The 24,620-nt window shown below is 49.4% G+C and overlaps 1 protein-coding gene across 1 annotated transcript in view; it reads right to left on the reverse strand.

Annotated features, from left to right (window-relative positions):
* Nucleotides 1-886: 886 nt before the first annotated feature.
* The window catches only part of MN1 (MN1 proto-oncogene, transcriptional regulator), an 82,235-nt gene continuing 58,501 nt past the window's right edge, over nt 887-24,620 (reverse strand). Inside the window, exons 2-5 of the transcript XR_014887099.1 lie at nt 12,202-12,282; nt 10,362-10,486; nt 3,236-3,509; nt 887-2,194 (exon numbers count right to left, since the gene is read on the reverse strand). The gene's annotated coding sequence lies outside the window, so the exon portion shown is untranslated. The remainder of the gene's footprint in view (nt 2,195-3,235; nt 3,510-10,361; nt 10,487-12,201; nt 12,283-24,620) is intronic.

A 24,620-nucleotide genomic window follows, 5' to 3' on the forward strand; every position in this document is an offset into this window, starting at 1 on the left:
GTCCTGGGGGCAGCAGCACTCATGCTGCCCACACAGTTGCAGCTAACAGCCACCTCGTGCTACTGCACTTCCATTTCAGTCCATAGCTCCGTGTGCTGCAGCCACAGGAGCGCTGGGGCCAGTGGAAAATGGGGCTCTGAGCTCATGCATCTTATTTTAGCTCCCCATCCTCTCTGGAAGCTATCTCAGGCATGTTTTGGGAATACAGCAGGTATTTTTATGAGTGGGATTTGCAAGGGTATTTTCATCTTAGGCTTGGAGACAGCTGGGCCTGCTGCCAGGCACAGGGAGCACAGAGGCAGAGGCAAGAAACATAAAACCAGTGAGAGGTAGGCTTCCTACTGGGGCTTATATTTAGCATAGGGGAGCAGAAACTCTTTTAAATGTCCTCGTGCTCTCCATGCCAGTGTGTCCCCTCAGCCAGGTCACAGGGGCCAACCTTGACCAGCCCGGGGAAGACAACAGGAACATGTCCCCATTGATGGCACTTGTGTGGTTTGGCACACCTGGCACCAGGAGCTGGGCACAGTGCAGGGCAGTAGCCTCCACCACGTCCCCTTGCGGTGTCACCACCACTAAGGAAGCAGGGACAGGACTGCCTGCCCTGTGGCGGACAACAGCTGACGGCCAAGCAGAGGGGCTGGGGCGATGCACGACCTTGGGGTGACACAGGGAACACGAGCCCAGCAGCTGCACCATGCTTGGCCAGGGGCCCGCACACAGCCATGGGATGGCGAGCACGGCCAGTTCGCTCTGCAAACAAAATGCCTTCTTCCCTGGGAGAAAAAAAAAACAAAAAAACCAGCTTCAAACCAAGAAACAGCCAGAGACCACTTTTGTTTTTAAAGCATCGTCTTTATTCTGTTCATTTTGAATTATTTTGTTTTGCTAGAAATGGACATCCAACCACTGTGTTCCCTCCCCCCTGCCTGGAGTATGAGTGTCAGCCCACAGGGTGCTCCACCTCCTTTTGCACTTCAGCTCCTCTTCCAACCCAACAACTGGTCTCAGATGGGGCCTCAAGCACAAAGTGCACCCTCTCCTATAGTTAGTATTAATTTTATTGCACCTGGCAAAGGTGTGCTCAGCATTCTCCAGGGTGCTCAGCCACAACCCCATGGCTTAAAGCCTGCTCCGTAAGAAGCCCTGCTGATCTCAGAGTTGAGCACACATGCTTTGCCTGATGCAGCTGGAGGGGCACGAGCACGCAGTGCTCCACCATTTTGAGCCCACCCTCAGCGTGCAAAATGGTGGTGGGCACAGCTGCACCCATCGGTGGCTGCGTTGTGTGCGGAGCTCCTGATTACATCTCAGTTGTCATGCCACTCAGCGAGCTAAATTAGAGCAACTAATTGCACCTCTCTTTGAAACAATCAGGATGACAAATCAGTGGTAATCTCTTCAGTTCTGGAGAGAAGCTATCGCTGCTCGCTTACAAGGATTAATCAGCTTTTCATCAGTGTTTTTAGATCAGCGCTGCTTCAGGAGGAGCCCCGAGGTCACACCGGCCAGGCTCACACCGTGGGGACACCAAGACGCGTGGATATGATGGAACACCACACAACAGCCCTTATTCGCAGCCCTCTGGCACATGCACAGCACTCACAAGGAATGGCAGTGGGAGCAGCATGAGATGGGCTCCAAGGACACCACACTGCCACCAGACTCACACCGAGCAACCCAGCACCACTGGGAGCTGCTCTGCAGGGACTGGGAGGAGAATCTGCACGGCCTCAGGTTTTTTGGCTAGGGCAGGTCATTGTTTTGCTTTCCGTGGTCATTTAAACTCTTTGTCGGACTTGTGTGACTTAATGGAAAGCTTAATCTTGAATTGAGTGTGTTCACAATTTCAGAGGAAAAAAAAAATCAAAAAAACAGGAAAAAAAAGTTGTAATCACTGCAGTGGCATCTTACAGATCAGAAGGGGAGAAGTATGTATGTGGTACCTCTCCTCTTTGGGTAATGAATTGCAGGAGATACCTTGGCAAGTCCTCACCATTGCATGGCAGAGGTTCATTCCATGAGTCAAGAGCTCATCGCAGGGTCCGTACCACAAGCACTGCTCTGGATCCATGGTTTGGGGCTGCTGCAGGGAAATCCCCCAGCCCCTGTTGAGCTGGAGCTGTCAGCAGGCACTGCTGGGGCCCTTCAACTTCACCACGGCATGGCTGTGTCCATACAATCTGCTTGCTGCCTAACAAAGGTAAATGAGCAGCTCTATCGTCTCTCTCCTGGAGAACAAATTCATCAGCTCCCACACTTCCACTACACTTCGTGGCAATCCCAGAGCACTTTGCATCTCCCAGCTGTTAATGCTGATGATAGCAGAGAGCTTTTACAGAAAATGCCTGAGATCCTGTGCTGCACCAAGCAGGGGTGACCCCTGGCAGGCCCCAGAAGGAAAGACAACACATCTCTATGGACAAAATGAACCCACTTGCATTTGATGAACCCATTTTCTTACTATCACAGGCCTTGATCCACAAGGACCTCCACACCAGACCGAGCAGGAGCTAAACACACAAGCAGAAGCAGGGGATGCACAGAGGAAAGGGGAAGGCCACGGTGCTGGCATGAAGACCCCCAGTGACAAATTCTTGCCCTTAGAAGAACTTCTTTTCCATGCAGCACTCAGAGCCCTTAGGGGGCTGATGTCCTGCACACAGCACTGCTGCGCCCTGGAAGAACTGTGCAGAGGGCACGTGGCATTTCAGACCCCTGCCTCAGCTTCTCCAATTGCAGGTTACTCCATTCTCTCCCCAGTGCAACCCTGCCAGCCCTGCTCTCCATACTGAGCCCAGGCTGGGCTGGGGATAAAACCTTGCACGGCCCTTCTTGGGGAACCGCACAGGGATGCATTTGCCATAGCTGTGGCAGGATGTGCCTGGCCAGGTCCCTGCCTCCCAGACCCAGCCCATTGTGACTTTAGAGGCTGAACAGGAATGCAGCCCAGGGAGAACCTTGCTGGTGTTGCTGCTACCCCATCTGCACCACTGCTGGATAAAGAGAGAGTCCTGACCTCAGGAAGGGTTGGTCAGCATCTCCATCACCCTATGCTGTGCACCCTCTCTCCAGAGAACACCTCTGGGAGGCAGTCTCTGTGAAAGCAGCAGGCTGGTGGCATTTATGCAATTGAATCAGCCCCCTCAGAGTGGAACACGCCCCCAATATACACCCTACAAACCTGTACACACCTCCCTCACTCTCTTCATCACCGTGACCACGGTGCACCTACCTGTGGACAAAGGCCGACATTCCTGTCCATCCTGTCTCCTACCAGGGCCAACCAGGTCTGGTGGGCATCTGGGCCTCGTGTTCTCACTTAGGTGCAGTGAGCCCTGCTGCCAGTGAGCCTGCCAAGCACAGCAGCTCTGAGTGGGAGCCTGCCCAGCTGCGAGCCAGGAGATAGTCCTTGGAGTCCAGGAGGCAGTTGTCACCAAGGGCAGCACGGTGTTCCCTGGGGATGACAGCTGGGAGGGCATCCACGTGGCTCTGGATCGAATCGCAACCTGTAATGGATGGAGAGCAGAGCAGGTTAGCAAAACTCAGCAAAGGTTATGGAAGCTTGGCTAACAGCAGCTTGGTGGGACTTCAGAGCCTGTGTCTGCAGAGATGCTGGCATCCAGGGGCCCTGGACCATCATCCTAGAGCAGCATCTTCCATGAAAAGAAAGTGCAGCCAGTTGCTATGGCCCGAGAAGGGTCTCAAGGTTGCGCTGGGATCCTGATGAATGCATGCCAATGCACCAGCACCCAGCACAGCTCTCTTGTTGTGCACAATAGCCAGCTCTGCTAAGTTACAGCATTTAGATTGCGCCATAAAAATGCAATGGTGCACTTGAGTTACATAAAGATATAACTCTTGGAGGAGAAAAGGCTCTTGATGTTTCCCCATGGCAGGATTCTTAGGGTACGTTATGAATGCTAAAATCATGGATGGAAAGTGAATGGGAAGATGAACAAGCGAGGTGGCAGCACCCTCAAAAACAGTTAAACTAAAAACCACTGAAAAATGTAAAAAAAAAAAAAAAAGGAAATCTCCATTACATTCCTGCTACCAAAGAAATACCCAACACCTACAATATGCTTGTATGTTGTAAACACACACTGTGTAGCATACATAATTGTACTTTCCAAATGACATGTATATGCATAAATACAATACATGCATAAAATATTACAGCTGTATTTAAGTCATCTTCACGAGCACATACAGAAAGCACCCAGGCTTTCTCCCGGTGCGCTCATAGCACGGAACCAGGAGCTATCCTTATCAGCAGAGCTCTCTCTCATATCAGAACAATTACATCTACATTTTTCCCTCCCTCTGAAGACCAAACTCATCCCACCTGAGCTACCAGAATTTGCCGGGGTGTTGATGCACAGTTTATTCTGTGGCACATTAAACTAGCCACGGAAGACAGCCCGATAAGGAGTGGAGATACAAAGCACTGCATCTGCTCTATTCCAGATGGGTTTGCTGTAGATCTTCTGTTTGCAGCTTTACCCAGGCCAAGTTAATTAGAAATGTCTGAAAGTCAAAGCATGGCTCCCGCGTGAGGTCGCAGGGAGCTTCCCAGTGCTTTCTGTAGCAGGGCTCATAAACACAGCCCCTCCCTCACGAGCTGCAGTCGCTGCCCATAACAAAGACATTTTGGATCAAAGGAAGGGGTTAACCCCCACGCAGTCACTGCATTGAGTCTTGGAGGTCTGAATGCTGCCAACTCCTGAAAAATGGCCACCAGGCAAGCTGCTGAGAATAATCAGAATAAGATTGGAAGGTGTCCACATCAATCAATCACTCGCTGACAGATGACTGGAAGCCCCCACTGTGACCGTGGACAGCTGACCAACTCTCAGCTTAAGCTGAAGTCTAACATTAGACTGTTTGCTGCGTGTGGGTGGCTGCTGCGTTATGACCTTAATAGTCAATCAATCTTGAGATGAGTGGTCTGTCTGGCAGAAACATTAATTATCCATACTATTCATGCATTGAAAAGCTTTATCTTCAAAAACTCAACGTCACTTAGGGAGGAATAACAGAACCTGGAGCAAGAAAATAAGCCCGGCCTTAGCTCCTGGCTAGGAACAGGATGGTGTGGAGCAGCTCCAGGGATGCGAGCAGCCCCAGCCCAACCACAGGAGCAGGGCACTGCCCTGGCTTCCATGCTGGTACCCCTTCAGTGAGCTCAGAAACTGCTGCTGGAGCCCGTGCCAAGAGGAAGACGAGGGGGAGAGATATAAAAGGACAACAAACACACATCAATTAAACCTTGCAAGCTGTTAGTCACACTAGTTAATAAGTTCTTTCTATCTGTAAAGTGCTCTTAGTGACAAATCCTTTAACTGGCACTCAGCGTTATTATGGCTTTCAAGATGCCTCTGCCTTTCATGTGCAGCTTCTTGTACACATGTGAGTGCTCCCTGTTGCGCAGCCTGTTTACACTAGTTGTGAGAAGGCATCATCAAAGCAAACTGAAAGCAACACTAAATGCTTGAGAAAAACAGAATTCATTCACTGCTGCCTGCTCTGAAATCGCCTCTCCCTTGGTTGGAAGGCAGCCGTCACTGCAGAGTGCAGTGGGAGGAGAGGGGGGACAATGCATGGCTGAGGCTCAGCTCACCCTGCTGCTAAGGCTGTGGGTTTAGGAGCAATGAGACCAGCACCCCGTGTGGCACAGAACCACAGCAAGGACTGGCTGAGCACCCTGGGCTGCACATCCTGGCACAGGGGAGGCCATGCCCAGGGCACAGCTCCACGGGCACCACTAAAGGAACCATCTCCCGTTCAGTCAAAGTCAAAGCAATTAGGTCTCTGCGACGTTAGATTAAAAAAGAGACAGCTAATAGAGACCATCCATAATCTATCACATTCTGCAGGCCACAATTCAGCACGCCTTGTCTGGACTGATTATATTTCCTGAAAAATGAACGGTGACTCTCTGTAGATGCAAGTTACATTTCTGTAAACTCTCTTCCACACAAATTAAAGTATTCATCACCTTAATAAACATTAATGCGGAATGGTCATTTATTACACTAAAAAACATACATACTCTTTAAGCAATCATTGCACATTTTTGGTATCCAACACAACTACAGCACAAACGTTTGCGGCTCTGTGCATAGATAACAGGCAGGCTGCCTGCCAGCTGCCACTGTGCCATCCTCCTGCCATGAGCTCCTGCTCCAGGATACCGTGTGCAAATTGAGCCTAAGAAGTCCACATCTACAGCAAGCCTTCCAACATCACAGCTGGTGGCATAAGCAAGCAGCACCCCAAAGCCAGAGTTGCCAACAGCTCTGCACCCAAAGCCTCCCTCTACTGTGTCACTGCTTATCTGTATCACCAAGTATGCATGTGCTTGGAGCAGCTCCCCCCTGTATGCCCCACGATGTGCCTTTGGGAACACCCGCACAGGGAAGGCCTTGCAGGGCTGGTGGCTGGCAGGTTACTGCAGAGCTGCTGCTCCCAAACCAGCAGTCACGGGGACTAAGCCAGGGGTGGTGCAGCCCAGGAGCGGGATGGCAGCAAGAGCATTTGGGAGGGCTCCAGCCTATCAGTTGCATGTGATAATGTTAGCTCTCATACCCCTAGAAGATTCTCTGCGCAACCTTGTCTCCTCCAACTGGCTCAGGGCTTCACTGCTGGTGTCAAGTGGCAACTTTCTGGATTTTGACCTTGCTGGAATTCGCTCCTTGTGGGGGGAAACCAGTCCATAAAGTTCCCATTAGCGTAAAAGCAGATGTAAGCACTTTGTTGGCAAAGTTCAGCAGCAGGGAAGCCTGCAGTTGATCAGTTCTGCCTCACTGGTCACTGCAGTCAACAGGAATTACTACAGAGGATTTCTGTGCCCCCTCTCCCAGAGCTCACCCTTCTCCAAAAAAGATTTAAAGAAACCAGCCGAGCTCAGGCACCACTCCAGTATAAGGCAATAAATCCGTGTGATTCATGCAGAGGGGAGTAGCACTTCGTCCAGGAACAGCCAGCAGGAGAGCAGCATGACTTTGTTTATTGTATGAAACAAATCTAACCACAGGGACTGGATGGTGCTTAGCATGAGGAGCAAGCAAGGTAAGACAACAGGGCACGGGAAAAACATCATGCTCCTGCTGGTGGCTGGGGCTGACGGCGCTTCCCATAAGAGGGGACCACCCACCAGTGTCCCCAGTATCAGGGATGAGGGCTCAGCTCCCTGCCTGGCAGTGGTGCCACATGCCACAGCCACGGCTCCAGCTCCATCACCGACTTCTCCATTCACATTACACTGAAAATGAGCACCAACTGACCTGGTTTCAACTAGTTTTGCTTTATGATTAACAGTCTCTGGGCCCCTATTCACTCTGTTATTCTCACCAAATTAAAGAGCAGTCCCGGATCCTCGTTAGATTTGCTCACATTTGAGCAGTGTCATGTGGTCAGTAGCCCATGGCAATACACTAAATTAAAGGCCTAATGCAGAATCCACCTACAAGCCTGACAACTAATGAATCGAAAGCTCCAGGCCCCAGAGGACCTGCACTGGGATGAAGCCACTCCACACCGAGCTACAGCAAGAGTACAGTCCCTGGGCTGTCATTCAGACATAAAGAGTTGATTAATTTTATTCACCACAGGACACACAAACAGCAGCATCTCCTCCCGCCCGGCCGCCCGTCCACTGAGCGGCTCCCCGTGCCGCCAGCGATGCACTGTAGGAACAGCAAACGCACTCCTTGCTCAGCTTCAATTAACAGCGTTCAGCCCCCAGCACAGAAAAGCAGGCCCTCTCATTCATGACCAAGATGAGCCCCTCTCCTTCCCTCGCATCAGCGGCCAAGCGAGCACTGGATGTAAACAGCGGGGCCAAAGCGGCGGCCATCAATTCTGCTCTGAAGCATTTCAGGTCGGAGCTCTTGTCTGGAAAGGTTCAGCCTGTTGTATCAGACAGCTCCAGCACCGCAAAGGTCAGGGCTGTTTTGGTAAGGAAATGTTTGCTGAAACCCTTCCCCTCCCCCAGATTCCTGCTCTCGGCTTCACACACGCGCTCACACTGCTCCAGCCTCAAGAAATGGAGAAACTACAGCAAAGCGGTGCTGCGCTGCTCAGCCTCATCCCCAAAGATGCAAACGCAATTTTACAGTGGGCGGCTCTACTGACAAATGCAGCTATTTGTATGACACGTATAAATGTGTGTGCACAATGGACTGGGGAAAGCTTTCTGCCTAAATACTGTCAACACTCTGACAACATTTTTATTATACCAGCAAATAATTTGTTTTGTTGCTGCTTAATTAGGAATCAATATAGTGCCTATGTTTAATTACATCCCCCATTTCGGAATGGTTGGGATCCTTTTTTTTTTTTTTTTTTTTTTTTAAATCCCTACAGAGATTAGGGACTTAGTATTTAGGATTCAGTGTGCACAGAGGGTGCCCGTAGGAGAGAACAGCCCCATTAACAGAATGGGCGTAGTTAGCAGCATCATTATTAACTATAAACAACACTCATGCAGAAAGGTCAGAAGCACACTTACCCTTTCCCATCTGTAAACAACCAATTATTCAGCTCATCAAACAAAATAACGTGCGAGTATTTACATACCTGTGGTGTTTGCACATGTAAGTGGGTGCGATTGGGTGCATCTGTCCTCACCATCAGAGAGTCCATGCTGGGACATCCCTACATGTAAAATCTGATGGGAACTCTGTGCACAAGAGCCAGAAGAGCCATCCTCTTCTTGCTACAAACCCCTTATGCCAAAGGGAGACATTTGGCCTGGCGATGTGGCCAAGCCAGGCACCACAATCGGTGCTTGCTGGCAGGCAGCAGCATCGTGGCTCTGTCTGGGGGCATGGGCTCACCTTCTTGCAGTGTGCAAATGGACTGGATACAAACAACAATATCCTGCACTGTGTCACAGCTGGCTGCACGCTAACTCTTGCAATTACTTGCTTGTAAATAGCAACCTTTACATGTGCTTGACTCGTGACATCTTTACGCACTCCATCTCCACAGAGCCCCCAGAGCACAGCCTGGAGGAGCCACCTCCCACCACAGCCCCAGCACTGCTCTCACCCAGCTGAGGCTGCACAAGGCAGGACACAGCTGTGCTGAGGCTCCTACCTTCCTGGAGGCAGGTTAGGGTTAGAGTTAGGGTTGCATTGCATTGTGTTGCATTGCACTGCATTGCTCACCCCATCTCCTCTGGAGCCCACTTGCGTCTCCCACCCAGGAGATAGTGATGCACAGCCAGCTGTGCACTGTCACCACTGCTGCACAGGGTGTGCACGTGGACATCCTCATCTCCAAAGCACACCCCTGTATTTGTGGCACTAGCAGAAAAGCAGCACCTTCCTCTTTTTGGCACATCATTGTGAAGAAGTAGCAGCCTGAAAGCCTGCCTTGAAAAGCACAGCTCTGCAGACACGGGGCAGTCAAAACCACTACATCTCAGGAGCAAACATCAGAACCCGGAGAGGCAGAAGGCTGGAAAACCCCATGCTGCACTTTGTTATGGCACTGCTCCCAGCCACGCACTGCAAGCCTCCCTCTCCTCTCTATTACAGGCAATGAACTCATTCCCACTGTGTGGAGATGATGGGGCAAACAGAAGCACTGAAGGCTGAAACACATTTATTTGACACTGGTGCACAGCCTACATCTCCATCTGAGCAAAGCAAGACCACTTCGTTAAAGCAGTCTCTAATGCTAGAGCTGCATTTTAGCATTAATTTCTTCTCCTAGACAGACTTCAATCTCATTAATTTTAAGACACTCTAAGCTCTCTTTAGCCATCTCTAACATAATTCTCCTAACTTAAGATACACTAGATAGAAGTAGCCAATCTCATTCGTAATTGTATATATGGCCAGCAATTCAAATTCACTTCCCCTGATTTAGTGTCCTATTTGTATTCTATCAATAAATGAAGTTCTCACGACCTTACTTAAATGGAAGCAGCACTATGCTCTGATAGCCAAAGCCAGCAAAAAAATTTCATCACCAAACCAAAATGTCTTGTAGTATATGATTCTTTGACTTATTGTTCTCTCCTCTTCACTGCACTTGAATATTAAATGTTGTATTAATAGCTCACTCTTAATTATCCATGAGTAATGTACTACAACCAGGAAATTAATGGAGGAGAGCACCACAAAAATGGGAAAAAAAAAATCTCACTATCCCCAATCAATTTTTGAATAGCCTGTGAGAGAAGGGAAGGCACACACAGCCTTGAACATGCAATTCAGCGCTGGACATCACTGCTGCAGAAAGGTGTTGAGATCAAACCAGTTCCCACCATAACACTGCATGCAATAGGGACAATTTGAAGATGCCCCATCTGCTGATGAACCAGCGCATGGCCAACGATGCCTCACCTCATTAGCATCGCAGTGTAGGTCAAAATATGCCTGTCCCATCAGCTGTCCATCATGCAGAAGGTAACGCCCCTATTTCCTCTTCTGCCATCACCAGACCTCAAGCCACAGGAACCTTTCAGGATCTGTGGAAGCAGAACCAAAGCTTTTTGGAGTTTCACTCTTGCTGATGACAACACTGCAGGACAGACAGGTGCTGGCAGACAGACAGACTGACTCTCTGGCTGTAAGCAGGACAGCCCATAGAAGTGGGGCGGTCCCATGCCTGGAGGTGCCCAAGGCCATGGATGGGGCCCTGGGCAGGAGCCCATGGCAGGGGGTTGGGGCTGAGCGACCATTAAGGTCTCCTCCAACCTAAGCCATCCTATGGTAGGGTTCTATGAGATAGCTCAACCTGCTTTACAGATATAACAATTCTTTCTGGAGCACTGAGATGCAGCCTCACGAGGGCAGATAGCAATCAGCAGTGAAGATGTAATAGTCCTTTATTGCCCAGGGGAGGAAAGTGCTGCAAAATTTGCCTGTACTCCAATACACACCACAGGAATCAGAGCTCTGGTATCCTGACCTGCTGCAAACTTTTTAAGAGCTCATTCATCGAACTGTTCAGTGCAGGGAAGAGAATTAGTTACTTTGTCTCTTACTCAATAAAGGCATTAAAAAATTAACAGGCCATTACTGAGTTTTCTTTGCATTTTCTGCCTATTACAGTGTTATTTAATGACTCGAGGCTCTGCTCTGAACTCAGCACTGTTGCTGCAAGGAACCTGTTGCAGATTTGCCTGCTGGGGAGGAGCCAGGTGCAGCACAGCCCCTCTGCTGCAGAGTGCCCAGGTGCCGCAGCATCCGCCTCCACGGGCTCAATCCCAGAGCTGCTCCGAAAGAGTGAAATGGTGAAGTGCCTAATTAAATATGTGCCTCCCATTGCCGGAGCTCCGCAGCAGCCATGAATTATGCAGCGGCTCACTTACATGTCAGCAGGATCACAATATTGATGAGTTATCCCGCGTGTAATCTGATAAAAACCAAGATAAACTCAGCAAAAATTGAGTGTAATATGATCCTTTCCTTTCAATAAACAATTTCCAGCACAGCGTTCGGATCATCTCCGCCGCGTTCCTCTCTCTCTGGGTTCTCTTGTCACCTTAGGCAGCCTAACACAACGGCTCCTCAATATGGCCTAATACCGGCATGAATAAACAGCCAAGCTGGCTGCATTAACCTACAAGCTGTGAGACAGTGCTGGGTGTCTGTTAAACACTACCTGGGGGATATTTTCATGCCATATGGAATTAGAGGCTAGTGCTTTCAATAATGCTGGTGCATTCCACAAGGTCTGCTTTTTGGCATTTAGATTAATGCTGGAGACAGGGAGGAAGAAGTTGCCATGTCTCACACTGACTCCCTCTTCTCCGTCTGAACAAATGACGGATGGCAGAGTGCAACTCCCACTTGGAAATGCTTTCCAACGCTCGTTCAGACCCCAGGTCCTGACTCTGGCTTCCATAACAAGCTGACTGCTTTATAATCCCAGCCCAGATGCTTTTGCTACCCTGGGAAAAGTAACTCAGTTCCTCCTTTAGTTGAAATGCATCTTTACAAGAAATACCTTGAGGAAAGGGGAAGATACCTGGCTCTGGTCACCGGGCACGCGGCTCCAGCAGAAGACTGAGGGCTAAGGGAGGGCTCTTCTTGTTTCAGCATCAATGTGTGTCCCCCAGAACCCCTGGGAGAAGGCGCTACCCCCACACCACTGCTTCCTGATTCTACAGGAGCCAAGGCTGCCCTTGCTCAGAACAGAGGCAAAGCCAACAAACAGCCAAGAAAGCCAGCAACACACCTGAGAGCTCTTTTTCAGTCTGGGGATGCTCATCTGGCTGTGCTCAGCGTATCCTCTTGCACAGCGCCCTCGTACTGCCAGCTGCAGGAACGAAACAAAACAACCATTTCATTAACAAGAAGCAGGAGCAAGGGGTGAAACATGGACAAGAGGTAGAAATGCTGCTCAGAAAATGGTGGGAATGCTGAGTGGGAAAGCATGAGGTAGCAGCAAGCCAAGGGAGCTCCGTGTGCCCCACACGAGAGCAAGGGACAGGCGGAGCAGGACAGCAGGGACCTCCCAGGAACAACAACGGCCACCCTACACAAGCAGGGCATGGGGAGCAGCCATGGGGATGGGCTCTGAGTTACCAGCCACCTGAGGATGCCTGTGAGCCTCATCATCAATGCTGAGCTCCATCAGCCCTGCAGATAAAGCTGTGGGGAGAGCCAGGCACGGCGCTGCCTGCAGACGCCTCATTTCACAGTTGTGCGTCTCTCTGTGAGCGAGGGAAAGAAACTTTCACAGTTTTACTGCTTCTCAAATATTTTAATGCAAGCCATTTGGCGTAATATTTTTCAAAAATGGATACCAGCATGAGCTACATGCACATTAGCAAATGTTTCTACATTAGTATAAATACAAGAAGCAGAAAAGCACAGTCTGACTCCTAATCCATATGGTTATTCCAAATAGATTGCATGGTCTTAAACCTTGGCTTATTAGACTGAATCTTACATATGGAAAGAATTAAAACGTTGGATTTACAGTGCAGGCTAATCAGGACATTTAACTTACGATGCCCCAAAAGACCCAGAAGGTCAAAGCTCCCCGACACCTGAGCGCAGAGTCTGATCCCGCTCACGTTGGTGTAAAGCAGGCAGAACCCACAGCACAACGCTGTGGAGTAAGGCAGGGCAGGATCTGACCTCCTGCACTCCATGCAAGCAAGCTGCAAAAAGGAAATGCCTCATTTCCCACCGACTAGTCCATACAAGCCCACAGACAATAGGGCCAAGTGTGCGCTGCCGGCACCGTTCCCATAGAGGAGTGCTGTCTGGCGCTTGGGTTGCTTTGCTGAGAGCCTCCGTATCTGAAAAAGCCATCAGCATGCCTGTTCCTTCACTTAGAATAAAAGGTCACTTCAGGGCTCTTAGGGGTTTTTGGTTTTTGGTTGTTTTTTTTTTTTTTCTCCTTTTTGTCCACACAAAAGAATTATCTTGATTTTTTTAAATACTTTGCTCTGAGATCACAAAAGCTGTTAAAAGAGAGGTATGATATCACCGTTAGCAAAGCCAGAACTCATGGGAAGCTGGATCTAGATTACTTACTTCTGCTAATTTATTTCTGGACAAGGCCAGACTCATCTCTGCTGCTTTTCTGCTCGCCTTTCCACCAGCACAGATGGAAGCACCCTGACCTCCCCCACCAAAGAGCCTCTCCTGCAGCAGCCTGAGCCTTGCTCCCTTTGTTTTTTTGCATAGATTAAACCCGCTGATGTTGTTTTCATGCCAGTCAGTTGCCTTTTTATTACTTCTCTAACTACAACTTCCTCCAAAGTTGTTGGATTTCTGAACTTGGAGCAATGACAGAATACACTGATCCCCCCACTTCCACACTGCTCTGTCTGCTCTTGCTGGCTGACATCTCCCTGCAGGGATCATTTCAGATGCTGTCTGCAGTTTACTTGTTTTTCCAATGTTGTTTTTTTTTTTCTTTCCCCATGTGAAAAGCTGAAAAGTTTCATTATGAGCAGACTGTAAAGGAACAGGCTTCAGGAGCAGCATCATGGGGCAGTGTTTCCATGCAGGTACAGCAGCGTGGAACAGTTGGGCTCAGGAGGAGCTTCTGCTGCTGCCCCATGGAACACAAGTTCTGCAGGGAGAAGTAGAACTGGAAAACCCAGGCACCCTTATTGCAGCATTTGGGAAACCTGCACAAAGCTACGATGGGAGCACCAGGCTCTGCCACACGAGGTTATTCTCATCACCCTGCTGCAGAAGCACGACGTGGCTGTGAGGCTCTGGCAGCGCTTCGTTAGAAGAAAAAAAATGCAGACTGCAAGCACAAGTACTGCAGCGAAAATCTTTTTCAAACTGTGCATTTCTTTTCCTTAGTCTGACCAATCTGAAGTTGAAGCAAGCCTGGCATGCCCAACCGTCTAAAAAGAATGGGAGAAATTAAAGAAAGAAACAAACAACTTCCAATGATATCCGAGTCCACCACTCACCTGTGCCTCGACGATGCACTGATGTCAGTGTATTGCTGCTCTTACTGCCATCACAACTGCACAGTTGCAGAACCTTGGGCACCAACTCTCTCGCAACACCAGCTCTCCGGATGTGCTCCAGCCTGGTTCCTGTACCTCCATCCCACCAGAGACCCAGCAGAAAGCATCGCTAATCAGCAATGCTCCCTCTCCTGGAGGGTCACTCAAGGCCCCCGCGGAGGCGGGAGAGGAGAGGATTTTAATGGCAGAGACCCTTTAATGATTACGTCAAGTGGCGAGCCATTTATTAGTCTCCTTAACTGCCAGAAAACATCGGCAGTGAAAGACCGGAGCGCAGCATTTAATGGCTCCTTGCTGCCCAGCGCAGGACGTGCACTGCATGTCAAGGCTCCCACCAGCAGCGCTGGGCACGGGGCCTCTTCCTCAGCCAGGCTGGGAACGTGGGAGCCAGGATGGGTCTCCCCAGCTGCTCTGCGCTGTGGCTGCGACAGGAGCACCTTCCTTTTGCTCAAGGCACCGTCGGATTTGGCTGACAGGAGACGCAATGGAATTTGAAAAGGCTACAGATGGATAGCCACGCTCAGGCCAGTTACATCAGCACTGAAAAGAGGTCTGCAAAAATACCTATCAGGGAACCGTCTTGCACTAACTACAGCTTAATTGCCAGCTCCTCTCTCCAGCCTCTCATTACAGAGGACTGGAGAAAGATGGGGAGCGCGTTCACCTTTTGCTTTTCAAGGAAATGATTAAACTGGGATCAGCTTTTCATCTTTCCCACAAAAAAGTGCTCTGTCATCTTGTGCCCGCTCACCTTCGTGAAGACGAGATGACATCTCTGGCTAAAGGCCAACAGTTCTGCACCTCCTTGTCACTTTTAACAAGAAAATAATCCTGCAGAAACACTTGAAAAACAAATCGGTGTTGACACTCCTCATCTGCTAGGTACATTTTATGAAAGGAAAGAAATACTGCATTAGCGTTTGACCCCCTCACCTTCTTGACATTGGAAGAAAATAGAGAGGCACTCAGAAAAGCTGATGCTGGAATAACAAAGTAATGGGAGCAGGCAGGAGCTGCGAGCACCGCATGGCCCACGGGCTGCACAGCGAGCCGCCCGGCCGAGCTCTGCCTCTGGGAGAGGAGAGCTGGAGGCTCACTCCTAGAGAAGGGGCATGCAGGATGTCTCCAAAAGGCTTTTCAGCCCTGCAAAGCGGGCTCCGTGCCCAGCACTGCAGCCTCCAAGTGAGCCAGCTGCTGTCCTCTCGCTGTGCAGCACCTCATGCCTGCTCCACCCTCACACTGCTGCGTGGTCCTCGGGGCTGCTTGCACTCATAAGGAAGGCTGTGCTCTGCACTGCTCTGTATGCTCCCCAAAGCATGCCCCAAGCTTCTGGCTTCCGTAGCTTGTAGATAGCAAAAAGCCAGCTTCTCCTGCTCCCAGTACTGCTGGCTGCCACCTTCCATCTGGGCACGGCTCACCCTATCGTTCTGTCCCCTGAGCAGAAGTTACCAAGAAATAAGACTGGGCTTCATCTCCCAAACAGCCAGATGTGTACTTCATGAGCACACAACCATCACAAGGCACACCTGCCCTTCGGACACAGCACTCAACCTACTCCGTGTGCACAGCACCAGACGGTCTCTTTGCTTCCCAGCGTGGCCAGGCGGTTCTGCTGCCACCACGACAGCACAAGTCGCTGCCTGTAGGAGGTGGGGGCACTCCAAGAAACTCGCAGAAATATTTTCCCACTGGTAGCTGTCGGCCTGAGCTAATGCAACATGACACATATCTCACTATGAACAATGCACTGACATTCAAAGCCTGTTTGCCATGTTCAAAATCGTGCCATTGTCACTGGAGTTTGATTAGAGGCAGTTGGATACATTTCCCCTCTGAGCTCATTTCAAGCACCCCTTTGAGATGCCTGTGCTGTGGAAGACCTGGCATTCCCTCTGCAAGACAGCTTTGTAAAGGTAGCGTGGTGCCCATGGTGATGTTGGCTGGAAGCATGAGGGCAGGGAGCGAGGAAACTCCTGCAAAGTTGCTCCCCATTAGTATGCATGCTCGCCGGCTGCAGCTCATCTCGCGAAGGACCGGGCTTCCCATATCTGCTCCCCTCCTGCTAAATGCAGGAGCAGGAACCGACTGCTTGTGCCAACCCCTCCACTCAATGATGTGCACCGAGGAACGGCTCTCACAGCCACTACCACAGCCCCCCAGCACCCACCACCTTCTCTCAGCACTGATGAGTCACCGTTATTCATTTCCTACCCGCCTGCACAGCCCCTGTGCCTCACTCAAAGCATAGCTCCAGCTGCCAGGTCTGAGAGCACAAGGAATGGAGGTGTGATCTCAGGTCATTGGGTTGTTTATTGCCACGTGCTGGACACAATGTGTTTATATATTATAACAGGTCTCTGTAAAGAAAGTGCATAAATAAAGCATGAGGCCTCTGTAAGCAGAAATGTGTTTAGTACACCCAAGCACCCTGCTCACCTGTAGCCCTGCACCACCACATCAGTGGCAGCTCATGGAGCCCAAAGTGGGTGAGAGATGCATAACCCAAGGCTAGCAGGCACACTCACTACCATCAAACCCTGGACAGTTGTCCCTGCTCCTTTCCTGGTTTTTCAAAGCAGCCCCCAGACAACACCTCTGTGCTGCAGCCAATCTCAGAGCAGGGCCAGACCTGCACCCCAGGCCTCTGGCATGGCATTGGCAGGCAGCAGAGACACCTCAACTGCCAACCTGCATGTGGGGAGGAAGAGTTGGGTCAGTGGCACATGGGAAGTCATCATCTGCCCCCTAGCAGCACCCATCATTCTGACACAAAGCCTCCAGACAGTAGCTGTAACATTGACAGTCCTTCCAAACTGAAAAAAACAATGCACAGAGCCAGCACCACGTCCTGGTGCCCAGCAGCACGCCGCTGTGCGGTGAGGCAGATGGGAAATCCCTGGGACCGATTCCCTCTGGGCTGCAGGGGAAGGAGAGCTCAGCAGAAAGCACCGCCTGGATGCCGAAATCCTGCAGCCTGCTTGCACCCTGCTTATACAACAGCATTACACAACGTGGCATTTTAGCAGATTGCATAAGAAGGGTCAGGCACACCTCGAAACCCCAGAGCTGCTGTGCATGCTGGAACAGCCAACCCGCTGCTGCCAACCACTCCCCCTCAAAAGCCTGGCCTGGCTGCAGGACATGCAATGAGCACCACAGCCCCACACAGGATGGGCCCACAGCCCACACTGATGGAGCTGTGGGTGTCCCCGTGCATTGCAGGCAGAGGGACCAGATGCACTACAGGGGTCCCTTCTGACTCAAACAGCTCTATGCTGCTCATGCTGTCCAGTCCCTGAGAAGGGTCTGTCCTTATCCCAGGCAACACCCAACCTGTAATAAAACACAAATATTTCCCTACTTGCCAAGGACTCTTATTAACTGATACCATTTCCTGAAGTTCCCGATCTTGATTGCTACTTCAGTGAGTCTCTACCTATCAGTTCCCACCAAACGTATCACCTTGCATACCCAAACACGTGCCATCTCCCAGGCAAAGGACTTTGAGGCTCCTTCTTGATGGACAAAGGAAAATGCTTCCATTCTAGAGAATTTAAAGTCATTTTTCTTACAGAATCACTGGTAGGGTGAGCAGCAGCTTGACGTCATCTGTAAATTCCAGTCTCCATTACAGAAGGCAGCACCGCATTCACCAGTGATTTATAATTTCTACTTTGAGCTGCTACAGAAAGTGAAAGCACAGAAAGGTGCTGCTGTACCACAGGTTTAAAATTCTAGTCTCCATTTCAACAAAATCCACTGAGTACATCCCAACGTGTCACAAACCAGGTGTATACAGCACAGCACATGGGGAGAAGCTGCTGTAAGGAGGAGGTTTGAGCTTCTCCATAGCTGCTAAATTTGTGCTTTCTGCACCCAAGCGAGATGCCTGCAGCCTGAGTGAGGATTTATGATATGGGTAAGCTCTGGAGTCTCCTCACTCTGCTAGGAAGTGCCAGGAAATAAAGGGCAATTGCATTAGTGATCAGAAGCTCAGGTTTTCTGCCTGGGTTCTGATTGTAGCAGGTACCAAGATGGCTCAGCTGCCTGACCACAGCCAGCAGCATCTGCACAAGGCAGGAAGGAGTCCCCTTTGCAATGTGCTACACGCTCCACACGTGGTTTAATAATCAAGCAGCCACACAGAAACATGACAGAAATATGCTGTTTGCTGGTAACCACCAGGAGAAACTCCAGGTAATTACGATAAGGCTCCTACCCCAAGCATTCCCTCCCCCTGCAGCCGGGCAGGCAGCAGCACATAGCAGTGACTCACCTGGCTCTGCTCCGCTGCAGGAACAGCAGTGTCTGCACAGCAGGTGGGCACTGAGAACCAACCACCTGGCGGCTGGGAGCCTGCCCTTGGGCTTCCTCATCTCCCTGGCTGGCATTAGCACAGCTGCATCCTTACTGAGAACTCCCCACCCAACAGCACATTGGCCTTTTTCACAGCTGAATCCCATTGCCAGCCCACTCCCTTTTTCTTGCAACACTATTAACCAAATGCTGCGGCTCTGATCAAGACTAATAATTGAAAATGACTTCTAATGCCCTTCCTTGTGCTATTGTCCGTGCTGCTCTTGGTGACTGCAGGCCAGTTTCAGTCACACTGCTATTCCTCATTTCTTTCTTCTCTCATGCAATAACTTCAAAAGGGCCGCTGCAAACTCTTCCTGCAGGAAAGACAGTAGCCAAACTCAGTTCCTAATAGCCTCGTTTCCTCTCCTCCCCCCAAACATAAATTGTGTACTTGAAACTACTAAAGTTGGCTGAAAATAATGATAACTGACAGATGCTGGGTTAAATAGGCCACAGTCTTTCCCTCAGGCCTAATTTAGACCGGATATCAAAATGATATAAAATATCATTGCTTGCCTTCATTCCATCAGGACATCTGCAGACAGACTGCTGTTAACTCTTTCCTAGGAGTGTTGACATTGTGCCAGCACTTGGACAAAAAAAAAATGTGTTTTATCTGATCTCTTCCTGCTCTAAAACACTGTTGGAGCTCAGGTGCTCCCCGGCAAAGACTCGGAGGTTCAGTGCTCAGCTCAGCACCAGGTAGTGGAGAAGGCACTCAAGTGCCGTGCAGCGAGTGATGGGTCAGATGCCAACAAGAGGCCAACAGCAGGAGCGATGCAGACCTTGAGAAGGCTTTCAAAATAACAGAATAAGGGAAAAGGGGATATTTTACACCCTTTTTCAGACAGCTATTTGATTACACTTCCTAAAAGTCAACATCTCAATCAGTGATCCTGGAGCTAACGTAGCACTTCACATCGCTGCGCTTCTTCCAGCCCATACGCCAGCATCCAAGTTTTTATTTTAGTCCTTCACCACGCATTGGTTTCAAAAGCACACTGGATATGAGCTGATGCTGAATACCCGGCAGCCTGAAGACAGAACCTAGAACCTGCTCACTTCTTATCACTGACATTCATGTGTCTGGTGGGGGTTCCTCTCAACTAATTAGAATTAGACATCTAAAAGCTGTCCTCAGAAATGGCTGAATCACCCACCTCTCTCCTTAATTGGAGTCCATGCAATTGGCTGTAAGTAGCACACAGTTTGAAGTCAACCAGGAAGAGACCCAACAAAAAAAAAAAAAAAACAAGATGCCAGCACCATTAACCCTTTTATTGCTGATCCCAGAAGGACCAGAGGAGCAAGCACAGCAATCTGCTCTGAGCAATGCCCTGTTCAGGAACTTCTGCAAGGAAAGCCGTCGTGACAGGTCTCACGTCAGCACCAATGCTCCTGTTCTTATTTCCAGTGCAGCTTCCTGTGCATTGGAAGCCATCATAACTTATTTCTAACTTGCCCAAAGAGAAGCCTCTTTGTCACACCAGTAAGCTCCTGAGCTGGTTGCACATATCACCTGCACACGGAACTGTTGGAGCTATAATTTATTAGGCTTCTACAGGGACAGCTGAAGGAGACACATGAGGATAAAACCCAACCAATGCACACTAACAAAGCTCTACAGCTATGAGCAATTAGCAGTGATTGTTCACACAGTCATTAACTATGTTTTGCATGGATTAAAAAAATTCCCTTGTAGGCAGGCCAGCAGTGACGTGATACAGCCCTCCACCATCCCTAGGCACCATCCATGGGATTCCCTTTGAAATACTGTAGCAATTTGCTTTCAACACAAGTTTATAGCAAAAATGAGTGCCTGTGGGTGTTAGATGGATGCAAGCAGCATCCCTCTCAATATGTAGCAGCACCGGTGGTGCAGAAGTCAGATCTAATCTGTGGGCATACCAAAAGGGCAGAGCAGTGTGTGGCTGCGTGGTCAGGCACATCATGTGTCAGGCTGGAGCTGCAGCAGCAGTGCTGGGTCTGCTGGCCTCGGCCTCGTGCTGACAACCACCAGTACTACATGTACAGCAGAGCACAATCCTCCCTTCTGCACTTAAGGACACACGCAGCTCAGACAGCTTACGACATGTAATTAGAGACTGTATTTTAATGAATATGCACAAGGGGGCAGAGTCAGAGTTGTGCACCTGAGGTTAAGTTTTGCATATTTTAACTTTTCAGTGCTCAGCAGTGCAGTCTTGCTTCATTAACTTGACCTTCTGCATCTCGTTTCCTAGGAGGCTTTTTGGGTTTGTTTCTTCTAAAAGGAAAAAGGAAGCTCTCAGGAGCGTTCTCTTGTCTCCAACCCACACCACCTGAGCCCATCCCAGCCAGAGCTGCATGCAGTATCTGCACCACCCCGGTTCATTAATAGGGCTGTCTGAGACGCCTCGGGTTTAGCCACTTATAAATTTGCCAAGGGTTAACTGATCAGACCCCAATTTTTCATGGCAAATACATCAGGCTGACAACGTATCGATTTGAAAAATTAATTCAGATCTACTCAGTTATTTCTGAGAAATATTTCCAAGGTACACTCTCCATCTCTTCCACTCTCTTCGCTTTATTAATAACATTCTGGGGGCAAGAGCACATCTCTGTGTTCTGAAAAAAGATTCAAGATGTGATGGGACAGCCCCTGCAGCCCATCCCTGTGTCCCAGCCCAGCAGCTCAGTCAGCCTACAGAGCAGTCACAGAGTGGTCTTTCCTCTGTGAGCAGACAGAGCAAGGCAACAAACTATTTCATTTTTACTATTTGTATTTGACCTTTTTATATTGTTTGCTTTTTCCAGCATAATCTCTTAAGAACATGACTCTGATGATTTATAACAAAAGAATATCTCTATAGTGGGTGCCTTGCAAGACCTCTCTCCTGCTGCTTTAGAGTGATTTACTTTTGGATTAGCCTCTGATAGAGAAGGGCTCGGCTGACGATTTGCCCTCGTATATCAAAAGGGAAATCCTTAAGACATCACTATAAAACAGCAGGAAAGAGCACCTGCCTGACTCATAAACTTATATGATGTGGTTTAGTCAGATAGGCCATCTGCTTCCCTTACATACCCATATGTCCTTCGCTGTTCCCTGCTACCTCACAGTTAACTTCACTGATTTTCCTCTTCACTTCTGCAAAGCTGAAATAAAAAGAAATGAATCGAATGATGGATTCATGCAGATGGAACAAGTGGCCACTGTCTCTGTCGCCTAGTTGATGCAATAAATAATGACAGTGAAGATGAGGAAACACACATCTTCTCATAATTAGATCCACGTTATAAACATAATGTGCCCCATCTCACACCTGGGTGGCTCAGCTGCATCAGGCGAGGCAGCTCTGCTCCTTGCTCCTGGCCCAGCCTCTGCTCTGGGGCAGGCAGAAGGTTGTCCAGCCACCACCACCACCACGCTTACAGGAAAAATGTGAGAAACCGGACCAAGGAGAGTGATCTTTTTCCCAGGATAGGAAGATCCTGCCTTGCAATTACTTAAGTGAGAGATTTACAGAGCCAAACCATCACCATCAATAACCACGAATTAACTTTTCTTCCAAGGACTTGCACATTTCCCTTCTGAATCTATTTCAGTTTTGGCTTAGCCACAATGACACGGTGAAACGCCACACTATAAAACTCACAAACGCACTAACTTCATTACACCCCAACTTGTGACTGCACAAGCACAGCGATGCAGAGATTCACAGAAGGAATGGCAGTGAGTTGGCCTCGCTTGCTGCTGCCTGCTTGACTCACACTGCAACCTGTGCAGTAATTCCACATGAAAAATGCATTTGAAGCAGACATAATCAGCCGACAGGTAATACACAGCCAGCAAAACAGAGCCCTGGTGCCAGGATGCAGTGAGCTGTCAGCACGTGCTGCAGGGCCCACTCATAGACAATGTACAAATTTCCTACAACCAAGGCTCTGGGTGTTCATTTTTCCCCTCTGCAACAGGGTAAAGCAAGCAAAGGTTTTTCCAGCTCTCTGGAGAGCTGCCTATAGCCTACCACAGAGTGGATAAAAACCTGCATAAAAAGACCACCCAAGGGACTGGGAAAAGTGGTCCCCACAGAGGCATTTTGTTTAGAAAGGCTGAAGCACAGACAATTACCCGAGGCAGAAAAACAACGGCACAAAATCTCCCACCCTGTGCTCTCGGAGCACCGTTCCCAGCAGCGCCCGCAGCTGAGCAGCCACCATGGGAAGAGGCATAGAGAATGTGTGTGTGCAGACATATCTGTCCTTATGGAAAGGCAGGGAGCGTACCAGGCACGGGAAGCAGTCCCCTGCCCAAATACTTCACGCTGATTCCCCCCTTAGAAATTATTGCTCATTAACACTGTTGAGCAAACAGCCTCGATCGAGCAGCCCATCTCAAAAGACATCCACTGATTGCAACACTCCAGAGCCAGCTCACCAGAAACACGTCCCTCACCCCAGCCTGCCACTAGCAAACACTGACAGAGACGGTCTTGCACAACTACGGGTGAGACACCTCCCTGGGCACTGCCTCCCCAGCCCACACCTGGCAGCCGCGTGTCTGTTTGTCCTTCCCTGTATCCATGTGCCCATTCACATGTCCGTGTGTCTGTGTGTCCACCGCTGTGTCCATGTGTCTGTCCCACCAGCGATGGGGACGTGGGACAGCCTGCAGACAGCAGGGCAGGGCAGGACTGGCGAAGCTCACTCGCTCCGCTCCCCCCAGCGTCCAAGGACATCCTGGAATTCAGAGAAATTAAAAGTGGAAAAGGCATCACATTAACCTCCTTAATTTTTCATTTCTGACACAGATTGTTTTCTCCTCGTTTCAAAGAATTTCAAGCTAATGTCTGGAGGGCAGAAAAAATCCATTTCCCAATACGCCTGCTGCAGCTTTTTCACCAATCGACTGCCCTTCCTGGTACAATCACTGGGACATTGATTTTTTTTTTTCTTTTTCTTTTTTTTTTTTTCTTTTTGCTAGAGCATCATCCAAAAATCTATCAATGCATCTTTGAAATAAATAAATAAATAAAATACCAGCGCTCTAAGACAAGCTGCTTCCTCCATCCTTTAGCCCCAGCGCTGCAGAAAACCCTTTGCCCAGTGCCTACCCCAGCAGTGCTGCCCACCCAGGGCTGGGCCACCACTGCTGTGCCCTGAGGCCACACAGAGGCTCTGCCCACTTCTTTGCTCCCTGATGTGGCTTAGGAAACAGAACAGCGGTGACACAGAGCTCCTCTGCCATCAAGCTGCCCAGGGTTGCCCATACACAAAGCCTTGGTTCTGCTAGACATGGCAATAACTGCCTCCTATCACTATGCTAAATAAACAATTCACTCAACAGTCTTGGCACTTATTAAGCACCTGGGAGAGAGGCTGCCTTGTGTTGTCCAAAACACTCTTAATTACTGTTTAATCAAGATCTCTCCCCCTCTAGAAGAAGAAGAAAAAAAAAAAAGCGGAGGCAAAACATTTGCATGTATTTTCCACTGCAATCACATTACACATCTCTGTGACAAGCAAATTCTTGGCAATGCTTCGCAGGAACGCGCTGCCTGTGCAGGAGCATCGCAGCACAGCGTGCTAATCCAAATAGCCCGAGGTCTCCCCTTCCCTAGGTAAGGGAAGGAACCAGGAGGATTTCCTGGCACATGGACTAATGCTATCAAATGCTTCTTTTATTTGTTGTTGACACATGTATAGCAGTTGAAGAATCGCTAAATAACCTTGTAATATCTTGATTTATGGATTATTCTTCCATACGAGTAGCACACGGTAAGGACAGCACGTATCCATCCCCACG

This window comes from Meleagris gallopavo, chromosome 17 (assembly GCF_905368555.1).
Source record: "Meleagris gallopavo chromosome 17, MGAL_WU_HG_1.1, whole genome shotgun sequence".
In the NCBI taxonomy this organism is placed as follows: Eukaryota; Metazoa; Chordata; class Aves; order Galliformes; family Phasianidae; genus Meleagris; species Meleagris gallopavo.